Below are 24399 nucleotides of genomic sequence, written 5' to 3' on the forward strand. Positions count from 1 at the left end.
ATTGAGGAATTTAAGTTTTAAAAAAAATTATATTAAATTTTCATGAAAAATTAGTTCATGTATTTGTTTTTAAGTTTGTCCCCAGGCAATTGATGTCATTCCCTCACAACAGTCAATTTCCTTCCCATAATCACGACAAAATAAATTTTTCTCAGCAAAAAGTGTGTAATTTATAGCAGGAAACATAGAAAAATATTGCAGCGTATTTGGGTTCTTAATTTGTTGGAAATTATTCTTGGAATCCATATGAAAGCATAAAATCAGAGAAGGGTTTTTGAATCCGTCATTCTCTCACATCTTTTTTGCAGAAAAATAAAATGTAATAATGCATGAGAACTGCATAATCATAAGTTGCTTCCTGGTTTGAAAATATTTGTATGCGAAGAAACTCAAATATCAGTTAGACACAGGGCTGTATTTAATGGGTGTGTTTTTAAGAGTTCAGACACCCTCCGAAATTTTTCAAAACTACCTCAATAATGATTTTCATTAAAAAAAATGTCTGAAAAAATTATTATTGCTATTTTATTTTCTTATTCATTATTATTTATTTATTTTTTATTTTTTTCTTTTTTCTTTTTCAATTTCAATGGGAAAAATAATCTTGGGTTTGACGGATACATACAGGTTCGACGGATGGGTGCGCTCGACTATTTTTAATTTTTTTGAAACTCGTATCCCTAAAAACTGCATATACAGATGTTTAACACCACTTTTAATTTTTCTCTAAACTGAACCTTTGATTTTTTAGAGGTCATCAATAAGTGGTTCTAGTAGTCAAAAATGGGACTTTTAGACCTCTGCATTTTGGCAAAAATCTATTTGAATTACGTTTATGGCAGTTAATTTTACGCTTTGGTGTAAAAGTGCGTAAGATGATAGTCTTACATGCTGAGTTACGTAGCTGTAACTTAATAATAAAAATAATGATAACAGGTTAAAGTTTAAGGTCAAATGTAAAAATTCTACTCATTTCGAAGGGGGATAACTCGCGTAGGGGACGGAAATACAAAGTTAAATATGGCAAAAACTAATCACTGAACCCATGTTAATAAGAATATGTAACTGTTGTTGTGTGTTTGTTTACCCTTTATACATTACAGCTCCTCAAAAATCGGAAAAGTGACAAAAATGACATTTTTAGACCCCTGTAAACCAAAAGGGGATGGAAAAAAAAAATTTCTTGGTCAATTGAATATTTTATTCAAGTACTATACATGTTATATATATTGTTTTGTGTATTTGGTTTGTAAAAAAGATACAGGTCTTTGAAATTGAGTAATTTTGTTAGTTAATTCACACACTAAAACAGAAATAAAAAGTGTGAAAACTTCATTGCACCATCTTAAATTACGTATATTGTGCATTACATAATATATTATACTGTAAAAACATATTGTTAGTATTAAAATAATTATTTTAATTTGATAACTTTGAAATACTTGGACATGAATATACCTGATTGACAACTTAGTATATAATTTATAGACTATGCTGGATAATCTACACACACAAATTTTCAATGCATACAAGAGAAACATACTCTCTGAACATTAATTAATGTAACTTGCCTAAACACATACAAAAACAATATCCACATAGCTGAAAGAAAAAATAAAAGTGCGTTTTTCATTTCTTGCTTCAGTGTAGTTTTAAGAAAATGAACTTACTATAGTTCTGGTGGCGATACAGTATGTGGCGTCTGGCGTACTGAAATACTTTACTCAAATACACTATAAAAATAGAAAGAGCTTCGTCAATTTATGGAATCACAAAATGGATGTCAACTTGAGAACTCCATGGCATTTCTAAGCAATATCACATCTTAATGGACAATGTAAAGGAATCAGTGGAACCGAAAAAAGAATTGATACTAAGACTAACCTGCAAAGAATTACTAGAAGTCATATTCTAATTCCTATAGAAATGTATACCTTCTGCATTTTTGCTTGTAAACATTGCATGTATCCTTGTGAGTACTCAATATATTAAACTAGTTGAAAATATGCTGTTAGAAAGGTTTGAATCTGCAAATAAAATTCTCAAGACAACATCTAATCACTGCTTTATGCAACCCTATTTAAATATTATCACAGTAAAATTACTATCCACTAGCAATAGGTATGAAGAATAGAGTGTTACTAAAAAGACTATTAAAGAAAATGCCCATTATTGTCAAAAAGGTTATTACATATCTTGTGTTGATTACTAAATTTAGAACCCCTGTCATTGTCTTGGTCCTGGTACAGTTTCGAAGTATCAAATTATGAATGTGCCTTGGTAAAGCATTCGAAAGCGCTACATATTTGATGCGCCATTACAACTATAGGTGAGCTCATTTTCTCAAAACTACACTCAAACAAGAAATAAAAAACGTACTTTTTTAAACTGAAATTTTGTATCATAATGTTTTTGCATATGTTTAAGGCAGTTTGGATAAGTTAATGTACATAGCGTATGTTTGTATGTATTGAATATTTGTGTGTGTAGATTATCAGTATAGTCTATAAATTAACTACTTAAACTGTCAATCAAGTATGAACTACTCATTCATGTCCAAATATTTCTAAGTTATCAAACTAAAATAATTATTTTTATACTTACAATACGTTTTTGCAGTATAATATATCATCTGGAGCACAATATGCGCAATTTAAGAAGGTGCAATGAAGTTTTCACTTTTTATTTCTGTTTTAGTGTGTGAATTAACTAGCAAAATTACTCAAGTTCAAAGACCTGTATCTTTTTTACAAACCAAAGACACAAAACAATATATATAATATGTATAGTACTTGAATAAAATATTCAATTGACCAAGAAATTTTATTTTTTTTCCATCCCCTTTTGGTTTACAGGGGTCTAAAAATGTCATTTTTGTCATTTTTCCGATTTTTGAGGAGCTGTAATCTAAAAAGGGTAAACAAACACACAGCAACAGTTACATAGTCTTATTAGCGTGGTTCCAGTGATTAGTGTTTTGCCGTATTTCATTTTGTATGTTCGCCCCCTACCCGAGTAATCCCCCTTTGAAATGAGTAAAATTTTTACACTTCACCTTGAACTTTAACCTGTTGTCATTGTTTTAATTATTTAGTTACAGCCACGTAACTCAGCATGTAAGACTATCATCATATGCACTTTAGCATCAAAGCGTAAAATTAACTGCCATAAATGCAATTCAAATAGATTTTGGCCATAATGCAAAGGTCCCACTTTTGACTACGAAAACCACTTTTGATGACCTCTAAAAATCAAAGGTCCAGTCTGGAGAAAAAATAGGTCCAGTCCCATATAATCCAGTTAGGGAAAAGGGGTGTTATTTGTTGTTCACTCACAGATTTTTTTGATGCTGAGCCGAGTGTTACAAAAAAAAAAAAAAAAAAAAAAAAAAAAACAGGATGAATGAGCTTCAGACATGTCTGCCTCTCGTGTGTACTGCCGTGGGCAGGTAAACGGCAGTATCTGCAGAAATGAGTTTTCAAGATATTTGAAGAAATTTGTGTTGGATTCAATAATAACAATAGGAAAATGTTGGAATTAAACATTTTTTTTAGCGTTAACCAAATAAGCAAGCTTGTACAACAAAGCTAACGTACAATAGATGACAAAATGCAAAAAATGAAAAATGAAAAATATGCAGTTACTGCCCTTTACCTGCCCACGGCAGTGTATTTGTCTTAATCTCTGGCATTTGTGATTAAGATTAGTTTTTAGTGCAATCGTTTAAAATTTTTTGTATTCAGAATTTGTATGAAAAATAGGATGAAGTTTAGTGATTGTGACATGCTATTTTTGAAATACATTTACACTAAAAATAATGAAATAAAATTTTTTAAATAAAAAATAGAACCGACTTCAAAAACTGCAGCTTGAAATTGCTCTAAAACAGTATAAATTATTTCATTCTTTGATCACCATCTGAACCACTTTTTGAACATAATTTTTGAAGTCGGCGCAAAAACAGTAGACAAAATCACTACTCAAACATATTAATATAAATAATATTCAAACATATTTCAATTACAAATGTAAATTTTAATGGACCCAGGTTCTTCTCAATGGAATTCGCATACAGCATTTTAACAACATATTTTTTTTTAGATATAAATGTTTCGTTCGAATTTTGACTGATTTTCATGAAAAATGTAAATGAAAAATGGTTACACATCATTTTTTCTATCATTTTTGCCTTGACTTCGAAAATTATGTTCAATAAGTAGTATAGATGTTGTTCAAAGAATGAAATTATTTTTACTTTTTAGAGCAATTTCCAGCTGGAGCTTTTGAAGTCGGTTCTATTTTTTATTTAAAATTTTTTATTTGTGTTTTCTTTCATTCGAAGTTAAGGATAGTAAGATCCCCAATACACAAAAAAAAAGGGGTTAGATATGTAGGGGAGAGTCGAGAGGAATGAAATAGTGCTGCATGTTCATTCCGAAATAAAATGGGTAAAAGCTTTTCCAGCTTGTTTAGTTAACGTAACAGTGAAAGTTTAAAGCTACTAACATCTACTGAACAAGCATGAAATAATTTTTCACATTTTATTTCGGCAAGAATGCGGCGCTGTCCCATTGCTCCTGACTCTCTCCTGTAGGAAAAATATGTTGAATAATATATCTAACTAGTGGTACCCGCACGGCTTTGCCCGTAGTAGAAAATTAAAAGGTCATTTGGTTTGCCTGTATTTGCAAATAATAGATGATGAATTTCTTGCCAATTTGCTATGTTAATTTGCACGCCCATGTTATGGTAATTTGCTCATCCATGTTATCGTAATTTGCTCATCCGCGTTATGGTAATTTTCTCGTTCATGTTGTGATAATTTGCTCGATAAAATGTTTTTAAAGTTGGAATCGAAAAAGAACAAAATCGAATTTTCGAAAAATCGCTTCGAGGTGCACACCCTCATGCTACAAGTTAATTTTGTGCCAAACTTCATGAAAATCGGCCGAACGGTCTTGGCACAATGCGCGTCACAACGATCCAGACATCTAGACATCCAGAGTGCAGACTTTCATCTGTATTATTAGTAAAGAAGATAAAGAAGATATAGACCAATGCCCAATAATTTTTGAGATCAAAAAAACTTAGAACAGGATGAAACCTATTTAGTAATGTGGATCGGGTAAATACCCAGCGGGTAGGTAAATATTTTTTGGGTATTTACCCAAGGCCTGGTTAAATACCCAAAAACTGGGTATTTTACGAAAAACAATGCAAAAAGTGAATGGGATTTTTTTTTTCTTTTAAATCTAAATATGAAATAATTGGTAAAACCAATACATACATACGTGTTACACAGTTTATAAGATTTTTTATTGAAAGACTTGATGAAATTATGAAAGAAACATATCGTGAAACGAAGAATCTTTCTTTTCAATGTCATAATTGGAGAAGTATAAGCAATAGGGTGGAGTGAAAAAAACGAAATTGAGAAATACGTTAAGCCTGTATGTGGAAAAGTTGCCTTTTACCAAGCCTGTTTATCATTAAAATTTCAGCTAAATCAAACAATATCTTCAGCTGCCCATTTGAGGCTCAATTTTAGGTATTTAGCCCCCTTTTTCTCCAAACTGGCGAAAATAAGCTGATAAAATATAATTGTCTCCCATTTGAATCTATGAATGGTTGAAATTAAACTCTGGAGAATTAAATACTTAATGTATAGTTAGTTGAATGACCTAGGTAATTGCAAAATGGCCTTCAAATGTGCATCAAGAACGCACATTGCATATGCTGTCTCAGCTCTGGTTTGTCTTTCTTTGCGTTCACCGCTATCAACTGGGTTCTTTGTTCTAGTTTGTTGTCTTTCTTATTTGAAATGTTCTATTTAGTTTGAATTATTTCAATCAATTAAGTTATAACTTCAAATGTTAATGAAAAGGCTGTTTTTATGGATAAATAGTTTGAAAAAAAAACACAATTAGAAATCAAGATTTTTCTTCACCAAAGTAAATGAGATAAACGTCAACAACTGAATTCCATTGAAATATATTGAAATAATCTTGAATTCTTAAACATAGTTATCGAGTTTAGCCATTTTTCCCTTTCAATGCTCTTGAGGGCTCAGCTCTCTCACACGTTTTCTATTGTTGCTATGTAATTATATATGTAATTTTTTTCATTTATTATTTTTTAAATTAAATATCTGAAATATTTCTTCTTTTTACTGCTTGTGAGATTAATTGCTAACGTTTGTGCCCTACCAAGTGCCTTATTCCTGGCCAATTTGATGCTTTTCATTGACACCTAAGCAGTTTCAGAAATTGTTCGTATCCCAGACCGTAGGTTCGTTCATATGTGTGTGTGTGTGCGGGGGAGGGGGGGGTTCAATTTTCAGCATGTTTCCCTCTCCTTAGTGTGCTAATCTGTATCTGCTGCTGTCCGATAGATCAGCCTCAACTATTATAAATGCTGCTTTTAAAAGATATGGGAATAATTACCAAAGAAGAGTAAGTCAAGGTAGTCGATCGTAGCAAAATCAGAAGGTAAAGATGAAAATAAACCATTGAATTAAAAAAAAATGAAGATAAACATTCTGCAGCAGAATATGATGTACTTTGACGGTCGAAGAGGCAATATTTTGACTCAAATAAAGGACTGAAAAAAATAAAGCTAGAAAGACAACATAAGACCAAGTTGTTTTATAATATGATGTACCGTACCCTCCTATTTCTGGTAGCTCTCATAAGATTTAGATAAGCATAACAGCATTTTGAAAGAAAAATATTGATATTTCTAAGTTACGCGCTATGGGTTAAGTGCAAACAGTGATCAATACATGTTTTTAAAAATTTAGTTCTAAGGAAAATTCAGATTTACATTGGACGTTCATCACAGTAGTTTATTTGTTAGTTACATACAAATGAATTACCATTACGCAAGATACTATAACCTTAGGCTGGAAAAACAGCTGGGCCAAAGGGATATTGTTTAGAAATCAGGGACAAACTAGAGTAATGTGAAAAGATGACTGTGGTAAACTTTGTACAGATCAATGGTATGTCTATGAAATATGGAATATAATTTCGAATGGAAATTTTTCAATCAGTTTGTTATGAAAGAACACAGTAATTGCAGAAGGCTAACGACAGCTAATAGATTTTTTCGGTTATATATTTCAAGAAAATGCCCATCAGAGAACATGAAAGTTTCAACAGAATATGTTATTAGAGCTCTATTATATTAAACCTAAATCATCATTTTGTTTTTTGGAAGTGAATACTTTTGCACTTTAATAGAATAACGTATAGTCATGTCAAGAAAACATTATGTTGGTCAATGCCGGTCAACAATAGAAAACGTGTGAGAGAGCTGAGCCCTCAAGAGTTTTAAACGGAAAAATGCTAAACTCGATAACTATGTTTAAGAATTTAAGATTACTTCAATAAATTTCAATGGAATTCAGCTGCACTTAAAAACATTGACACTTATCTCATTTACTTTGGTGAAGAAAAATCTTGACTTCTAATTGTTTTTTTTTTTTTTTTTTTCAAACTATTTATCCATAAAAACAGCCTTTCCATTAACATTTGAAGTTATAACGTAATTGATTGAAATAATTCAAACTAAATAGAACATTTCAAATAAGAAAGACAACAAACTAGAACAAAGAACCCAGTTGATAGCGGTAAACGCAAATAAAGACTAACCAGAGCTGAGACAGCATATGCAATGTGCGTTCTTGATGCACATTTGAAGGCCATTTTGCAATTACCTAGGTCATTCAACTAACTATACATTAAGTATTTAATTCTCCAGAGTTAAATTTCAACCATTTATAGATTCAAATGGGAGACAATTATATTTTATCAGCTCATTTTCGCCAGTTTGGAGAAAAATGGGGGCTAAATACTTAAAATTGAGCCTCAAATGGGCAGCTGAAGATATTGTTTGATTTAGCTGAAATTTTGTATGATAAACAGGCTTGGTAAGAGGCAACTTTTCCACATACAGGGTTAACGTATTTCACAATTTCGTTTTTTCACTCCACTCTAATAAGCAATTTAATGATGAACTTCAGGATTTCAAAATAACAATCTAGGTTAGCCATATCCAAAATAGAAAAAAAAAAAAAAAAAAAAAAAAGAAGCATGAGGGAATGTTGGAAGAATAAACTGAGAAGTTATTAAGACTATGATGTTACTTATTTATTTTATTGCTGTTTAAGTGATAACGTGGCAAATATAGAAACAGTTTTCACATTAATAAGCAAAAAAAAAAAAAATTACAGTGTAAATCACTTCAAAATTTTCTGTCACACATACAATTGAAATTGTGAAAACCATAAAACGAAGCCATGTATTACAAGCAATGTTCGTCAAATTCAAAACAAGAGGTGGCGAAATCTGCTACTTCTTTAAAACTTCCAGTAAAAACCACGCAGGGGCAGTTATTGGTACTGTTTCCAAAGTTTAAAAGTTAACAAGTTTGTACTTCAAAATCTAGCAGTCAGTGAATCCCAGTTCTCCAGTGCATCAAAGAAGAGGCTCCTAGATGATGAAGTTTTTTGACTTCGCATTGATAAAATGATTCATATTTTAGAACCAATAATGAAGTTGACTTTATCTCTGGAGTCAAATGATCCGCAAATACATTTGGTCAATGGGCAGTTCAACAAATTAGAGAATGTATTACTGGAACAGCTTCCCATGTCCCCTTTGCAAATAAATGAAGAAATAGAAATTTTGAATAAGTTTAAAAGAAAGGAAAGAATTTGGCATTGGGGCGATTGGGGTCCAATCCATCTTGCTGCTGATACTTTGGCTCCAATGATGCTAGGCGGTGGATCTGAAACCACCTGATCTGCTCGATGGTTTAACGTTTATCTATCAAGTTGGGAAGCATATGAAATTAGATAGTGTTCAACTGAAGACTTGACTTGTTCATTATAGGGAAAAGACTGGAATATGGGGAAGGAAAATATTGTGGGAAGGATTAGAGAATATGAATCATTTGTTATGGTGGAGAAGTTTGGGTGGAACCAGTATTATAGTAGAAGTTGCGAATTTTAAGTGCTCATGTGTCATGCAGGGACATATTACTGGGTTATAAAAGACTAGGACCTTAAAAAAATTATGTTTGCTTTTATTTGTAAACTGTTAAGCTTTTTACTTTTTGTAAAATGGCTTTTTATATCTGGAATTTGGCTATCAACATTGATTAGGCATATCCAATACATTTAATGTGAATATCATATTAGATCGCTAAGTTGTTTCACACAATAATTCTTTAAATATGTAATCAAAATACAATTTTGGGGCAAAATTGTATTGTTTTGTATATGGTTGGTTATATATATACATAGTGGAATACATACAGAAAAGTATTTTAGTTGAATATAAATATTTGAAATAAATACCCGGGTAAATACCTATTTTGGGTACTTACCTGAGTATAACCTGGGTATTTACCCCTAAAAAAATACCCGGGTATTTTACATCACTAAAATAATTAGAAAAGTAAGAAAATATAATAAAATTAATAGGAAAAATAATTTACGGGCGATTTGAGGCCTGGAAGGGAGAGGGGGGGGGGGGGTACGGGTTGAAAACGGTTTATTATAACTTCCGACAAAACTATGAGCCCTATCGAAAAAAATTACATGGCAAAGTTTTTGGTAATTAAAAGATTTACAACTTTTGTATTTGCACTTTTTTTTATATATAAGCTCAGAATTCATGCGAAAAATTCAAGCCTTTCGATTTTTTATTTTTATCTCCCATCAAAAAAAAAAAAAATAAAAAAAAATCATGAAACTTTGTGAAAAGTTACCTTTTTTGTCGCAAATACACTATTTTTTTATTTAAAATTCTTTATTTCTTCTTCTTTTTTGATTTAATATTAAAAAAGCATCATAATTTTCAATCGAAAAATATCACGTAGAGCAGTACCAGTCCTACTCCTCGACCAAACTCTTAGAGCAAGGAGCCTGTTTATGTTCCTGTGGTGACAGCTTTTTTGTTTTAGCAGATGCTGACGTAATTTTATCTCTCTTCTTCACAAAAAAAAAAAAAAAAAAAACGTATTTTAAGCTAACTAATTTGCTTAAATTAATTAATGCAAACCATTATATGAACATTCTAGTAATATTATGACAAAATTTATTTTTTAAAATTAAATTAAGAATTCTTTATTTTTGAAAATTAGTTCTAAGTAAACGACGGGGCACTTATGAATACAACATGTAAGGGTACATGTGAACAGTTCCCATACCCTCTCTGTAACATAATATTAGTGTAGAGTTATTATAAGTGTTTTAAAAAAAATGTAAAGATTTTTTAAATAATTATTTTCGTACAATCACTTTGTAAATTTAATTTTCTATATTGTTACATTATTATTAATTAATTGTTTCTTTTATTATTTTTCATTTTTTAAATTCTTTTGAGACTAAATATTTGGCCAACAATTTAGTGTTACTTAACATTTAAAATTGAAAAAAAAAAAAACAAAATATTTTTCCTTAACTAAAAACTGAAATTTAAAATAGTTTAAAATTCATCATCATATTCTGAATAAAGCTTAAACGCACTATATAACAAGAATAAACTTTACATAATAAAATATTTTTTTTGTATTGTTTATTCTTATAAGTTTGTTTTCTTGTCTATCCAGTGATCAGACCATTTTACGAAACTTTAAAATTTGATAGTTAGCAGAGTCGTATCATTCAGAAAAAAATCTTGTCTTATTAACAGTTACTGTGCAATTAAAACTGACCCAGTATATTTTACAAACTCTTCAATGTAATAGGTATATACGTACAGTAAAACTTGTCAACAACGATACTGTTGGGACCTAAAAAAAATATCGTAATAGGTTATCGTTATAGACAGTTTGATTATTCATGCTGACATTTTGCTGGGGCCATGGGGCCAAAGAAAAAAAAATATTGTTATAGACAGGTTATCTTTATAGATAGTATCGTTATACACAGGTTTCACTGTATAATGTTTCATATTAAGGAGTTTTTCGTTGAAATATGATGCTTGTTCTGCATTTTTCAATCGTGTTCATATGTGCCCCAGGCTTGTTCACAATTGAAGACAATTTTTTAAAAACTCCATAAAGTAAAGAACTAATTTTTTAAAAAATCTTTAAAAAAGTCCCAGGTACAAAGAAAAGATTATTCAATCATGGGGACACTTTTGCTCTGAGAAATTGATAATATTTTTTAGGAAATTAAGAAATAAAAAAAAGTTCACATGGGCCTCCCTTTCCCCTATATATATAGAACGTATAGATATGCTTTTAAAAATAGATGGAAAAGTTTGGTATGTGACACATTGACGAATTAATCTGTTATTTTTTGCTAAATCCTGATAATAACAAACAATTAAACATGAAATACCCGCTTGGCTAAACAATTTTGTATTTAATTCCCTGAGATTATTTAATGAACAAAGAATGACAGGCAGATTAATTTTAACTTTTTTTTCCTGGGAAAAGGGATAAAAGTTTTAATGTGGTAGGTTAAAAATTAATCCAGGCTCAGAATCAAGTGGAAAGATGTTTGTTTAATTTGATTAAAAGGCATTTTTTTAAACAAAGCTTTAAGCTTTGTGTTTTACGCCGTGATGTTTTCTAAGACGTATTTTTTTAGCTTACGATATTTTTTTACAGAAGTATACAAAAAGTCAACAAAAAGTACAAATAAAGTAAAATATAGTTAAAAAGAGCAAGCAAGAAATGATTGATAGAAAAAAACCCCTTTAATATGGTTTAATTCCTTAACTTGCATTTGTTTCTTATTCGAAGTAATAGCCTAAATGCTATGATAAACAAGGAATAGTTTCAAATTATATATGTAAACAAAAAGCCATTTTTTAAAAATATCTCCTCAATTTTTTCTCAATACAATTGCTGTTTGCAATTGTATTGAGAACAGGAATTGTAGGAAATAGCTTTAATTAGACATGTAGTTAGCCCATGGTTACGAACAATAAAAATACAACACACTATTAAAAGCTGAAACCATTTTTCTCTTTATTTTTATTTATTCATTTATTTTTTCTTTTCTTTCTTTCTTTTTCTTTTTTATTTTTGTGAAATTCAAGAGAATCGTGAAATTGGAACTTGTGTGACAATATCACCTAGATAAATTTAGAATTCAATGAAATTTTTGCAATTTATTCAAACTGCATTTGTCTTGTTCTATATTTATATTAAGGTACATGATACAAAGAATGAAGACTTCAACATGTTCTCTGAATTTACTATCAGGCAAGTGCTTAATAATTCTGCTCTTAGACGCTGTATTCATTTGTGATATTATTCATATTAACATGTCTTGAAAATTTCGTTTAGGTGCTATTTGCTTTTTATTTTATAGAGTGAAAATAAGATAGAAGCAGAGGAATAAGGGGAGAAAGTGAAATAGTTAAGATAACTTACTTTTTCCAAAATGAACAAGTTTGAATTTTTTTCTGGAAATTACGGTACATAAAACATAAAGAAAGAACAATATGGGCAATTCCAGGAAACTAGGGACATCACAATGGAGAAAAAACGTCATTGTATCAGTAATTTTTTTTTCTTTCATATGAGGTATACAAAGTGTATTTTTATAAAACTATGCGGACAAAGGTATAAACACATTTTTTGTAAGTTTTATAGGTAAATTTTGGCAATACTACTCTCTCTTTGTTTTTTTCACAAAAGAAAACGGCAGATGTAAAAAAGTTTTCAACATGAAAGTAGACAAACAGATACTCCTAGTTCTCCATGTATTATATATGAATAAAAGTGCTACATCATTGATACAGAAATATTTCTAAATGTCACAGCATCATGCACAATTTCAGAGCTATCACCATCCGACTTGCAGTCCATGTTATAAAAAGTTATATTTAAGTAATAATTTTTTCTAAATAAGAAGCTGTAGCAGGCGTTTAGCAGTAACACTTTTTTACACAGTTAAGGAGGGAATCACTTTCAGCAGAACGTATTCCAAAACTGTTGGCTGCAACTGGAGAAGGGGTCTTTGAAGAATATGACAAACAATTGTATCACGAGAAGTTAGAGGCATTGGAATTGAAAACTATAGGAGTAATTAGTAATTGTCAAGATTCAAGCAGAAAACCATTAAAAATGGCCTGACAACGTGGATGAAAATTATTATTCACATGAGAAAGTAACAAAATACTTAGCGCACTAGATGTAGTAAATGCTAGAGGACCTTTTATTTCATAAAATACATTAAAAATATAGCTTCTATGACTTTTTAAATGTACTTGATTGTAATTTAAATGCATTTTTACAATTTTAAACAAAACTTATGCTAATTTTAATTTTAACGAGAAATAATCTATGATTGCAGCAATTTATTGTAAATGTAACATCGGTCACAAAATCTTTGTATCATCAGTCACGGGTATTAAATAATTTTTATACTTTCAACTTTTAAGTTTTTTCAATAAAACTTAGTGTTTTCATCAAGTGTAAAACCTCTATTTTAAGGGGAAGAAATCTGTTTAGAATTTATTTTAGGGCAATTCCATGATAAGATCAACCAGATGATCAAATTTTCAAAATTAAAATATGTAAACAAATGAGGTGTCATTTTAAAGGTAAAGAGTTGTATATTTTTGAAATGCCTGTCTAAAACTTGATCACTTCAGTAATAAATAGGTTACAGCAGGTTAAACCAAGGTCAACATCTTGAGTATTTTCAAACCATATTTGTAGACTCTCGAAGAAATTCTGTTTTTTCCAAAAAATACATGCTAATATTATGAATTGAGATAAATAACCATTTAAAGATACAGAATTTTGCTGGTGATGTTGCAAAAATACGTCAAAATATAATTCATTTTGATTTGTAAAAGAATTCCTCTGGGGTACATTAAGTGTTTTACGTCCGACCCCAAAATGGGCAGTTAATTATGCTGAGCTAATAATTTTAAAGCTACATACATGTATTTTTGGGTACAAAGTAAGAGTTTCAATCTCTTTGATGTAACCTATTTTCATTTTATAACAAGTGAATATTTTTTACTGAAATCTAGGTGTCGGACGTAAAAATTTTTTTACGTCCGACACCATTTACGTCCGACACTGTTACATTCCTTTAAATAACATATGTTTTCAACTGTGTTTCTCCTTTTTTTGCCTTTAATTTCAAAGTTAAAGTGAAACATGCATAAAAAAACAACTTAGTGAATTTATTGTATATACATTTAGGGTTGATAGGGGTAAGTAGGACCCCTTTTGAGAAAAGGTGTGTTGAATGATCGTAATACAGTTGATTAAGATCAATTTTGACAAATTTGCCAAAACTATAAGTGTAAAAAGAAATTAGAAACACTAAATGACTGCGTCTATGTAGAGTTGGCTAAGGAAGAACCATTATCAACATTCAACCCATATAAATCTTGATGGTTTTCTTTCATGTAAGTTTCACAAATAACTAATCACCAGCTTTTGTAGCTGAACTATCAATTCCTACTAAGTCATCATAGTTGTCTTCTATTTCAAGAATACAAATATTTCATCAAAGTTGCTTTTGATTTTCAAATCCTCACTGTTAGGGAGGGGAACTACTTACCCCATAGTGTTTGGACGTCTTATAGCAAAATTTTACGGGGTAAGTGGGGCCCCTCCTCTAAAACAGTTTTTAATAATATTTTACTCAAAAATTCTGACTGCAGTATGCACTTTAAGTTAAACTGTACATGAATGTTTAATGATCATAAAAAAATAAATGCTAACCGGGAAACATTTCTTTGAAAAATGCTGCTTAAGGTCGCCAAAAAATATTGTTCAGCTTTTTTTTTTTTTGACTAAGCTTTCTGACCTAGAAAAAATTCTACTTAACCCAAATATATGCAAAACTAATCACTATGAAGAACCATGACATGATCAATGTAAAAAAGTATAAAAACCATACGGATATTTCAGTTTTTGGGGGGTGACCCACTTACCCCAGTGTCCCACTTCCCCCAATCAACCCTACTATTGAATTTACTTGGTAAATTTCGTTTCAGTATATGTAACCTATAATTTACATATTTATAACTGTAATCATTGTTATGTATTTACATTTAAGAGCAATAGTTTACATCCAATATGAACAATTTACGTCCGACACCAAGCTAAAAATATTTTTTTAAATAATATTATTCCTTATAATATCATTTGAAAACTGTAATATATGCTTCAATCATAAGTGTACTTTAGAATTATGCTGTTTTTAAAATTAAAATGTAAGCCAATTCACAGACTTTTAATAATTTTTAAGTGAACCATCAATTTTACTATTTGTGTGTTTACGTTCGACACCAACTCCTTAAATTTTTTTAATTTATACTTTAGGGATCTATTTTGAAAACTAACATGATTTTTATTCAGTGGGATGTAGTAAGTATCTTGTAAATAAATTTGATCATTTTGGAACAGTTTATATTTGGTAAATGGAATTAAAACTGAGAAATTTTTCTTCATTTTTTACGTCCGACACCATGGAATTGCCCTTTATTAGTCTGAAGAACATTTCAAATTGTATAAAAGTCACTTCTCTCAATGTCTCTTCTGCATAACATCAGTCACATTTTTTATTGCTTTAATTTTGTACAAAAAAAATTTCCTCAAGTCTGAAAACAAGTGTAGAAGCAGTGATGTGTACCATGTCATGATATTTAAGATTAATATCAGAAGAAACAAAATTTAGTTTCAAGACAGTGCTAAATTAATAAGTTAAAAATAGAGTCAAATTGTAACATCAGTCACCGTGGATTGACCCATATAATTTATAATAAAACTTGCATTGAAACATTATTTTTTATTTTTGGCAGTAAATTTGTACATTCAAAACAAGTGGAAAATTTTCACTCCTTTTTTTTTCATGGGACAAAGTGAAAACTAAAATATATTTCTAATGAAATATTTTCTATTCGATTATTGAAATTATTTTTGATCAAATAAATGAATAAATAAAAGAAAGAATGAATACATGAAAAGGAAATGAAACGATGAACGAATAAATAAATGTATTAGAAAAAATAAATCCGATAATAATGTAGTGAATGAATGATAAAATAAGTGAAGAAATGAATAAATAAGGGAATTATTAAATGGAGGAATGTAAATGAGAAATAATTAATAAATGAAAAACGTAAGTGGTTTGATAAAAGATTATGAACATAAATGAAATGAACAATTTCTCTTCGCCCCGCATGCACTTGTCTAACTGTACAAAGCATTTAAAATACAAATAAGCTTAATATTAAACAAATAACTACGGCACTGAATATTAGTAGGCCTCAATTATTACTTAAATTGTTAATAACAAGAACTTTATCATAAAATAATAACAAAAAATAACTTTTTACCAACAACAAAATATAACAATATGAGTATCAAATTTTGAAAATTGTTTGTATTATCATATTCTTTGATTTTCAGAGGAATTCTTTTCTTGACTGGAATAGACTACATGTGTGATAACATGATTAAAATTTTTCTACATAAGTGGCGATAAAAGCAGAGTAAATATTTCACCGCTTCATTTGCCCCGGTATTTCACTTTGCTCCACATTCCCCTACAGTAGGATTTCTTTAATCCGAATTCCCGCAATCCAACTTTCGTAATCCGGACGTCCACTAATCTGAACTCCGTCGAGATGAAATGCATGTACTAATGTAAATAACATTAATTTAGCGTTTCCTACTGTAATTATATATATTAATATTAAATAAATAAATAGTATTTTACACTGAAAACAATTTCTCTCTATTATGTAACACTTTTATAATCCATTTTAATCACGTCGTATCTGTTATTGTGTATTGGACATGCAAAAAGCATAATACGTTCCGCAATCTGAACGAATTGATAGTTCGAAATCCCGCCAGGTCCATTTACTTAGGATTATAAATTGGTTTTAATGCAAACAGTTTGACTACAAGACGAAACGCGCTACCGAAATGGCAGCATCCCGAACTAAGGCATGTTAAAATGGCAACGCGTTCTGGCTAGAATCATATATTATATATATATATATTTATTTATTTATTTTGCATAATATTCGTTAAAAATTCATCGGAGGTAGAGATTGGCATGTGGTGAGGGTTGAATGCATATTAGTAAATAAATTAATAATCATATTAGCAAATTTCCAGTCTGCCGTGCCCCATCAGAACGAGTTTGCAGTCGTGACGCAGAGCTGGAAAAAAAAAGGGAATCTTTGCAAATAGAGGCGGAATTATAAATGTGTCGCCTGGAGGGTGAAATGAATTACCGCCCACATGCAATATTTTTTATTAAGTTAAAATAAATACGGCGACGTTTAAGTTCCGATTTTAGTGGACGAGGGGGGGGGGGGGAATTCCATTTCTTAAATTTGCCGCCTTTATAGGCGTCCATATGTGTAATTTTAGAGGGGGAGGATAAGAAAATGTATATGCTTCAAATCTTTAGTTTGAAGGAAAAAAAAACCTTTTACTTTCTTCTGTTAGAGTAGTAAATTTAAGTTACATTCGTAAAGGTGTCTTATTTTGAAATTTAAGCGGAATTTTAACAATTTTAAGGGAATATGTATTTTTGTTTCCTTTAGAAGACATATGTAAATTTATTATCTAAAATGCATTGTTATAATTCTTAAATTAAAATCAACGCAGATTAAAATTTTTAAAAAGTAAAGAAGATTTTTATTACAGTCCTTCATTAGTGTTTGCGTTGAAATTTTTCAAATGATATTCGAGCTCAAACATTATTGAAAAAATTTGACAATCTAGAAAGGGGTTCAAACCCCCTTCCCCTTATGGGCGCCCATGGCCGCTTCCAAAAGTTAACCACTGGAAAACTGCAGCCATTATCAGGGTATAATTTGCATATTAGTTCACAGGAGCTCTGCCTATATTATTACAAAGAACATTATTTTTAAACAAAAACTGGCGCCAAAAAGCTTTACAAGTTAAAACTCCCTATGGCCTGGTATAATTCATAAATGCTGTAGGGGTGGAAGGTAAATATATTTGTCGTGCAAGATATATGATATAGATTATTTTACACTTTAAAGGGCAACAGATCGTTATTCTATGAAATAACTAGTTAAACCATGAAATGCAAGAGAGTTTTACACTTTAACGGACACGATCCGTTATTCCATGAAATAACTAGGTATTCTATAAAACAATGGATTTCGTACTTTAACGGTAACATATGTTTATATATGTATATATTTTTTCCTTTTCATTTAATGTGTACTAGTTAGACGGTGTTTAAACATTTTAGTTTTGAAGGATACAAAGTGGTTGCACGTTTTTTTTTTTTTTTTGTCAGAAATCAAAACCTGGCCAAGGTCGTCTGTTTAAAAATCCTCAACTGTTTGCAAACGCACTATTTTGAGGTATGATTGGGAGCTCATTTTTCATGTAATTACTTTGGCAGAAGGTAATCATAAATTTTACGATAATAAAAGGATCCTATAAAAGGATTGCTTTGCAATCATGAATCATACTTTTAAAAACGAATGCACTTTACTTGCTGTTAGTTTTACACAATCATAATGTACATGTAAGCTAAAGTTCAGCGAAAAGAAAAATTAGAACTTTATCTTATTGCGTGTTAAATTATGGCATTAAAAGTTGTTGTGCTATATATAAACAAAATTACTCCTTTTTGTTGCTCCTGTTCTTCCCTTCTTTTTTTTAAACATAATGGACACAATAAAAACACATAAATATAGCTAGTAAATACTCTTTTCTAACAGTGAAACACTTTATAGATTTCAAGATTTTGTGATGGATATTAAATAGTCATCTGAAATGTTCTAAGAACTACTGAAGCGTTAACACGTTAGAAAAAATTAATATTATATCTACTTTACAACCCCATTAATACTGGAATTGTTAGTGTGAACTTTCCTCAACTCATTAAAAAAAAATTATGGAATCATAGCCAACTTTACCCAACATTCTCTAATTCACTTTTCTGGAAGTATAATACTGGGTGGGCCAAAAGTATTAAGAACATTTCATGCTTAAAAAAATAAGGAACAAGTTGAGGCACGTAGGGGAGTGTGGAGCAAAGTGAAAAAGCGGGCAAATCAAAATGGTGAAATATTTACATTGTTTTTTAAGTATTTTACGTATTAACAGTTATCACATGTAGTCTTTTCCGGTCAAGAAATAGTCACCTCTGAAGATCAAAAAAGCTATCTTTATATTTAAAATTGTGTTGTATAAAACGGCTTTATGTCACCTTTCCAATAGTAAAATGTGCAGGTGTGAACCCCCCAATTTGTTCTTTTTTTTCCTTTCAAACATGAAATGTGCTCAATACGTTTGCCCACCCTGTATTACTTTAAATATAATGATTTAAATCTGGTTATCTATCCACGTCTCGCGAAGCTGATCTCTGTGGCCCGTTGTTTTGTTTTGTGCTACAAATCGAAAAGCACGATGAATGACAATGTTGCAATTCTATGTAAAAATGTTCAGAAATTGGTTTCTGAAAAACAGATGCATGAGTAAAAGAAGGCATAGTAATGATAACAACAGTTATTGGTTTTTAATTTTCTTTCCTTTTTCATATTTTCCCATGTTATTTAGAACAAAAATTAAATATCTGAAATTTTATATGTGTTCTGTCCCGTGAGAATCATTTTAATACGAGGTACGGCTCTCGGGTAGAAAAAGGTTGGGCAACACCTGATTTAAAAGATACTCACTCAACAATTCTGCCAAGGGCAGATAAACGGCAGTATCTACAGAAATGAGTTTTCGAGATGCAGTGAAACCCCGATTTTACGTCCCCTGAATCTACGTTTCCCCAGCATTCAACGTTTTTCCATCGGGTCCCATCATCAGTTTTGCTGCTATGTATTTCCCGTATTTTTACGTTTTTCACGTATTTTAGGGTTTTTCAACCCAGTCCCTTGAGAAACGTAAAATCGGGGATTTACTGTATTTGAAGAAACGCATTTCGAATTCAATACTAACGATAGGGAAATGTTGGCATTAGCCGTTTTTTTCGAGTTTTGTTTTTCAGCGGAAACCAAATAAGCAAAGTTTCTACAACAAAGCAATGTTGCACAATGGATAACAAAAATTTAAAGAAATGAAAAATGAAAATTTTAAATTTTCTGTCTTTTACCCTCCCACATCAGAATTGTTCTTCAAATAACAAGGCGCCATCAATAACCAACAGAAAAATCACTTTCTTCGCCTACTTTTTCTTATAATCTGTAATGGCAGCCATTAGTTATTATTTTGTTTGCTTCTATAAATGATGCACAGACTCTTTTCATACTTATAGATAAACATTCCCATGCAATTTTCAAAATGAATGCTAAATGGTATATGATTCTTAAGTATACACACTAAAAAAACAGGAAAATTGTCAATCGACAGCAATTCGAGTCTATTTCATTGTAAGTTGTTTAGAAAAACGTCTAATTGAAAAAGAACACCACTCTATAACTTTTGATGCGGTGCTTTCAAAACAAGAAAAATCTTCATCAAGGCCATAGCCAGCGTGAGGGGGGGGGGGGGGGGCAAAAATCAGCCTTCCCCAAAAAGTTTTCAAAATTTCCCATGCTGTAAAAAAATTGCCAAAAATTTCGTTTTTCGGACTTTAACTCTTAAAAATTCTAGTTGTTACAGTCTACGAACCCGTTCTTCCCAATATTACCAAAGATCGTTTAAACTTTCGTTTTCAGGGCTTCAATTCTGAAAAAAAAATTCCGGGGGAGCGCCGCCGAAAAGTGGCCCCCAAACCTCTTTTCCTACAAACATTACCGAAGATCTCCAAAAACCTGCCTTTTTAAAAGTTAACTTCAAAAATATTTCTGAGAAATGTCTCTCGGCCCCCCACCCTCTCCCCAACATCATTAACGATTGTTTTAAATTTAATTTTCAGGGCTGGAATTTGAAATTTTTCTGGAGAGGAGATTTCAAAAATTCTTCCCCCTAACATCATTGAAAGTCAACCAAAATTACATTTATAGAGCTTTAATGGGTAAAGATTGCCAGTCCCCTTAACGTTACCAAAGATGGTATCACAATTGTGTTTTAAAGATTTCAATTTCAAAAAATTCCCAGGGATTGGCCCCAATCTCTCTTTCCTCAAATATTGCCCAAATATAGTTTAAAACTGCGTTTTTGCAACTGTAATTTCAAAATATTTCGGGGGAGAGCCCCGAACCCCCCTTTCCCACACAACACAATAGATCACAATCAACAATTGCATTTTAAAAGATTTAAATTCAAAGAAGGATCGGGGGAGCACCCCTGAGCCTCCCCCCTCTACATTCCAAAAGGTGTCTAAAATGCATTTTTAAAACTACCGATTAAGATAATTTCTGGGGTTGGGTCTTTGAATCTCTCCTCCCCTTAACATCACCAAAAAATTTTCAAAACCGCATTTTTAGAGCTACAATTCAAAAAAAATTCGTTGGCGAGCTCTCGAATTTATTTTATTAACATAATTAGGAACATAACAATTGCAGTTTCGAAAAATGTGTGGACGGCGGATCAACTTCAAACCTCTTCTCCCCTCTAACATTACCAAAGATCGTCCGATATGCACTTTCAAGACTACAAATTCTTAAACTTCCTGGGGGAGAAGCGAGAAGCTCCTGTAATTAAGACACATGTGATATAAAAAAGAGGTCTTCAATTTCATGTACCTCCCATTCATTTTTCGACTTCAGAATGGCTTTGAGAGTTGGATTACTCTTGCAACTTCTGACAAGTGTTGCAATAAAATTACTTACTGGTGATCGAAAAGAGGGTTTTAACCCCTTTGACAAAACCAAAAAAAAATTCAAAATTGTGTTTTTAGGCCCTTGATTTTGAAAACTTTTCGAGTCAGAGTCCCCGATCCCTGCTATCCTCCCTAATATCACAAAAGGTGCACTTTCATAATTTTGATTTCGAAACTTTACGGGAGGACAGTAGCCACTTACCCGCTCTTTATGTCGTCGTACCAAACAAAATAGGAAATCATATTTTGTGGACTTTGATTGCAAACAGTTTTCCCAGTGGAACCCCTTTTCCTTGTTTAATGTTGCCAAAGAAAACTTTAGAATGTGTTTTAAGAAGAAAAAACTCCTAAATTTCATACTCTTTCCCGTAATAAACTCACCGAAAGAAAATTTGTTGTGGCGCTTTCAAAGTCTTGCCAAACATTTGAGAACTCCCGAACCTTCTCACAATTTTAGAACCCCCAGCGTCATCAATCGCAGCCCTTATGATTTAGAAAAAAATATCCAAGTTAGAGCAACCACCTCTTCCTCTAACGTGTCAACATGTATCCCAAAATTGCGTTTTTACAACTTCAATAACAAAATTTCCCAAATGCGTTTTTAAGGCTTCAAAAATTTCCAGGGGAGTGTCCGCAAACCAAATCCTTTCCCTTGTGTTACTACTAAATGTAGCCTGAATTGAGTTTAAAAAAATGTGTTTTGAAATTGCGTCTAAATTGAGATACCGAACCTAGTGTCAGTTTGGTATGTATTTCAAAATTTTAAAAATACTCATAGGTCTGCTCCTCACTTACAAACAATCATTTGGGCGCTCCTGACCGTCAGAGCTCATGAAAGGTGATTGGTGGTATATAGTACACTTTCATGTCCAACTTGAGCGCCATTTAAAGGTCATTATGTCATTGGTATCTTTCGCAATTGCGACATTTACGACCACCTTACATCTTTTTCTTAAGCAATAAAACTTGTACATTATTAAATTACGATTAAATAATATTATATTAATTAATTTAAATTATCTGACAAAGCATTTGCTCATATTTTGATAAAGTAGCTTTAACTTTCTGTATCAGTAAAATTACTGTTCAAAAGAAAAAATTCCAAAAATCAACCAATAATACCGCCTATCCTCTCCCACGTCTTCTTTCAAAAATTTTTTCATTTTGCTGTGTTGCCCTCCCCCCCCCCCCCCCAACCCCTCCCACACTTTACTGCGATATGTCTACCAATGAGCAATATGCTTCAAAAATCATAACAACAGGTGACTTTTCGTCTTTTTGTCGAAAGTTTTAGCCCCCCACCCCCCACCCCCGAAACAAAATCATGGCTACGGCCTTGATCTTCATTGTAAGTTGTCTAGAAAAATATCTAATTGAAAAAGAGCACTACTTCATAACTTTTGACGCGGTGCTGTCAAAACAGAAGAAAATCTTTTCGTAGTAAGTTGTCTAGAAAACTTGTAATTGAAAAAAGCACTACTCTATAACTTTTGATCTTTCAAAACAGAAGAACATCTTTTCATGCTATAAGTTGTCTAGAAAAACGTCTAATTGAAAAAGAGCACTACTTCATAACTTTTGACGCGGTGCTTTCAAATCAGAAGAAAATCTTTTTCATAGGAACTTGACTAGGAAAACGTCGAACTGAACAAGAATATTGCTCTATCCCTTTTGGTATCGTGCAATTGAACCATAACACTTTTCTATAGTAAGTTGTCCGATCAAAATTTAAACAACCTTCCTTCATTGCGTAATATAAATTTTCATTCAATTATTGTTTCACTTCTATTTTTCCTTGATGGAAAAATAGAATTAGATATAATAAACCTAATAGAAATATTGTTCCTGTTGCTTAAAAAATTGCATTTCATCGACGCTGACCTTTACTTCAAGATGCCCAGTGCATCCGGGTCCTTACAATTCATCGCTTTCACGTGTGCACCATTATCGTTATTTAATGTCATCAGTAAACAATATCATATCCGAAAATCTTCCATTCCGGGGAGGAATCATTAGTTTAGAATATTGATTCTGGTGGAGAAACGTTTAGTCCCACGCAATACAGCACTTTCAAGATCTCCAAGGAAAGGCAGAGTTGTACCCTCTATAAAGGTTTGTAGTTTAGTTCTTCTAGTAACTTAGTTACTATCAGGGCCGAATTCAAGGAGTGCGTCTTTAGGGTTCAAACCCCCTCCGAAATCTCCCAAAACTATTCAAAAAATGTTTTTTATTATTCCTTTTCTGCTGAAAAAAAAGTTTATTACTAATTTATTTATTTATTTATTTTTCAATTATTAATGAGAAGTTGTACAAACTCAGTGTTGTGCTTACGGTATTTATTTTCAACTATAGTTATTTCAATTATCATTGCTTACAAAACAATATACAATGTTTCCCTTCATATTTAGAATACCCGACGGTATAAAAAAACTTTCAAATCTAAAGAATTGTTTACATTTGAAAGTTCTAAACTCGATATTCAACATATCCATATAAGTGCCAAAAAATGTGAACTTTTAAAGTAATATCACATCCAATGCGTGTATATGAGTACCGCATCTATTCCTTTGAGTCATTACAAATAAATCAATTATTTAATTTGGGTACAAGGAAATTTGTGTACACATCAGATTTTTTCTTCATTAAATAGAATGTTTTCTTTTCCAGCTGCTTATGTTCATGCTCATAAA

This window comes from Uloborus diversus, chromosome 9 (assembly GCF_026930045.1).
Source record: "Uloborus diversus isolate 005 chromosome 9, Udiv.v.3.1, whole genome shotgun sequence".
Taxonomy (NCBI): Eukaryota; Metazoa; Arthropoda; class Arachnida; order Araneae; family Uloboridae; genus Uloborus; species Uloborus diversus.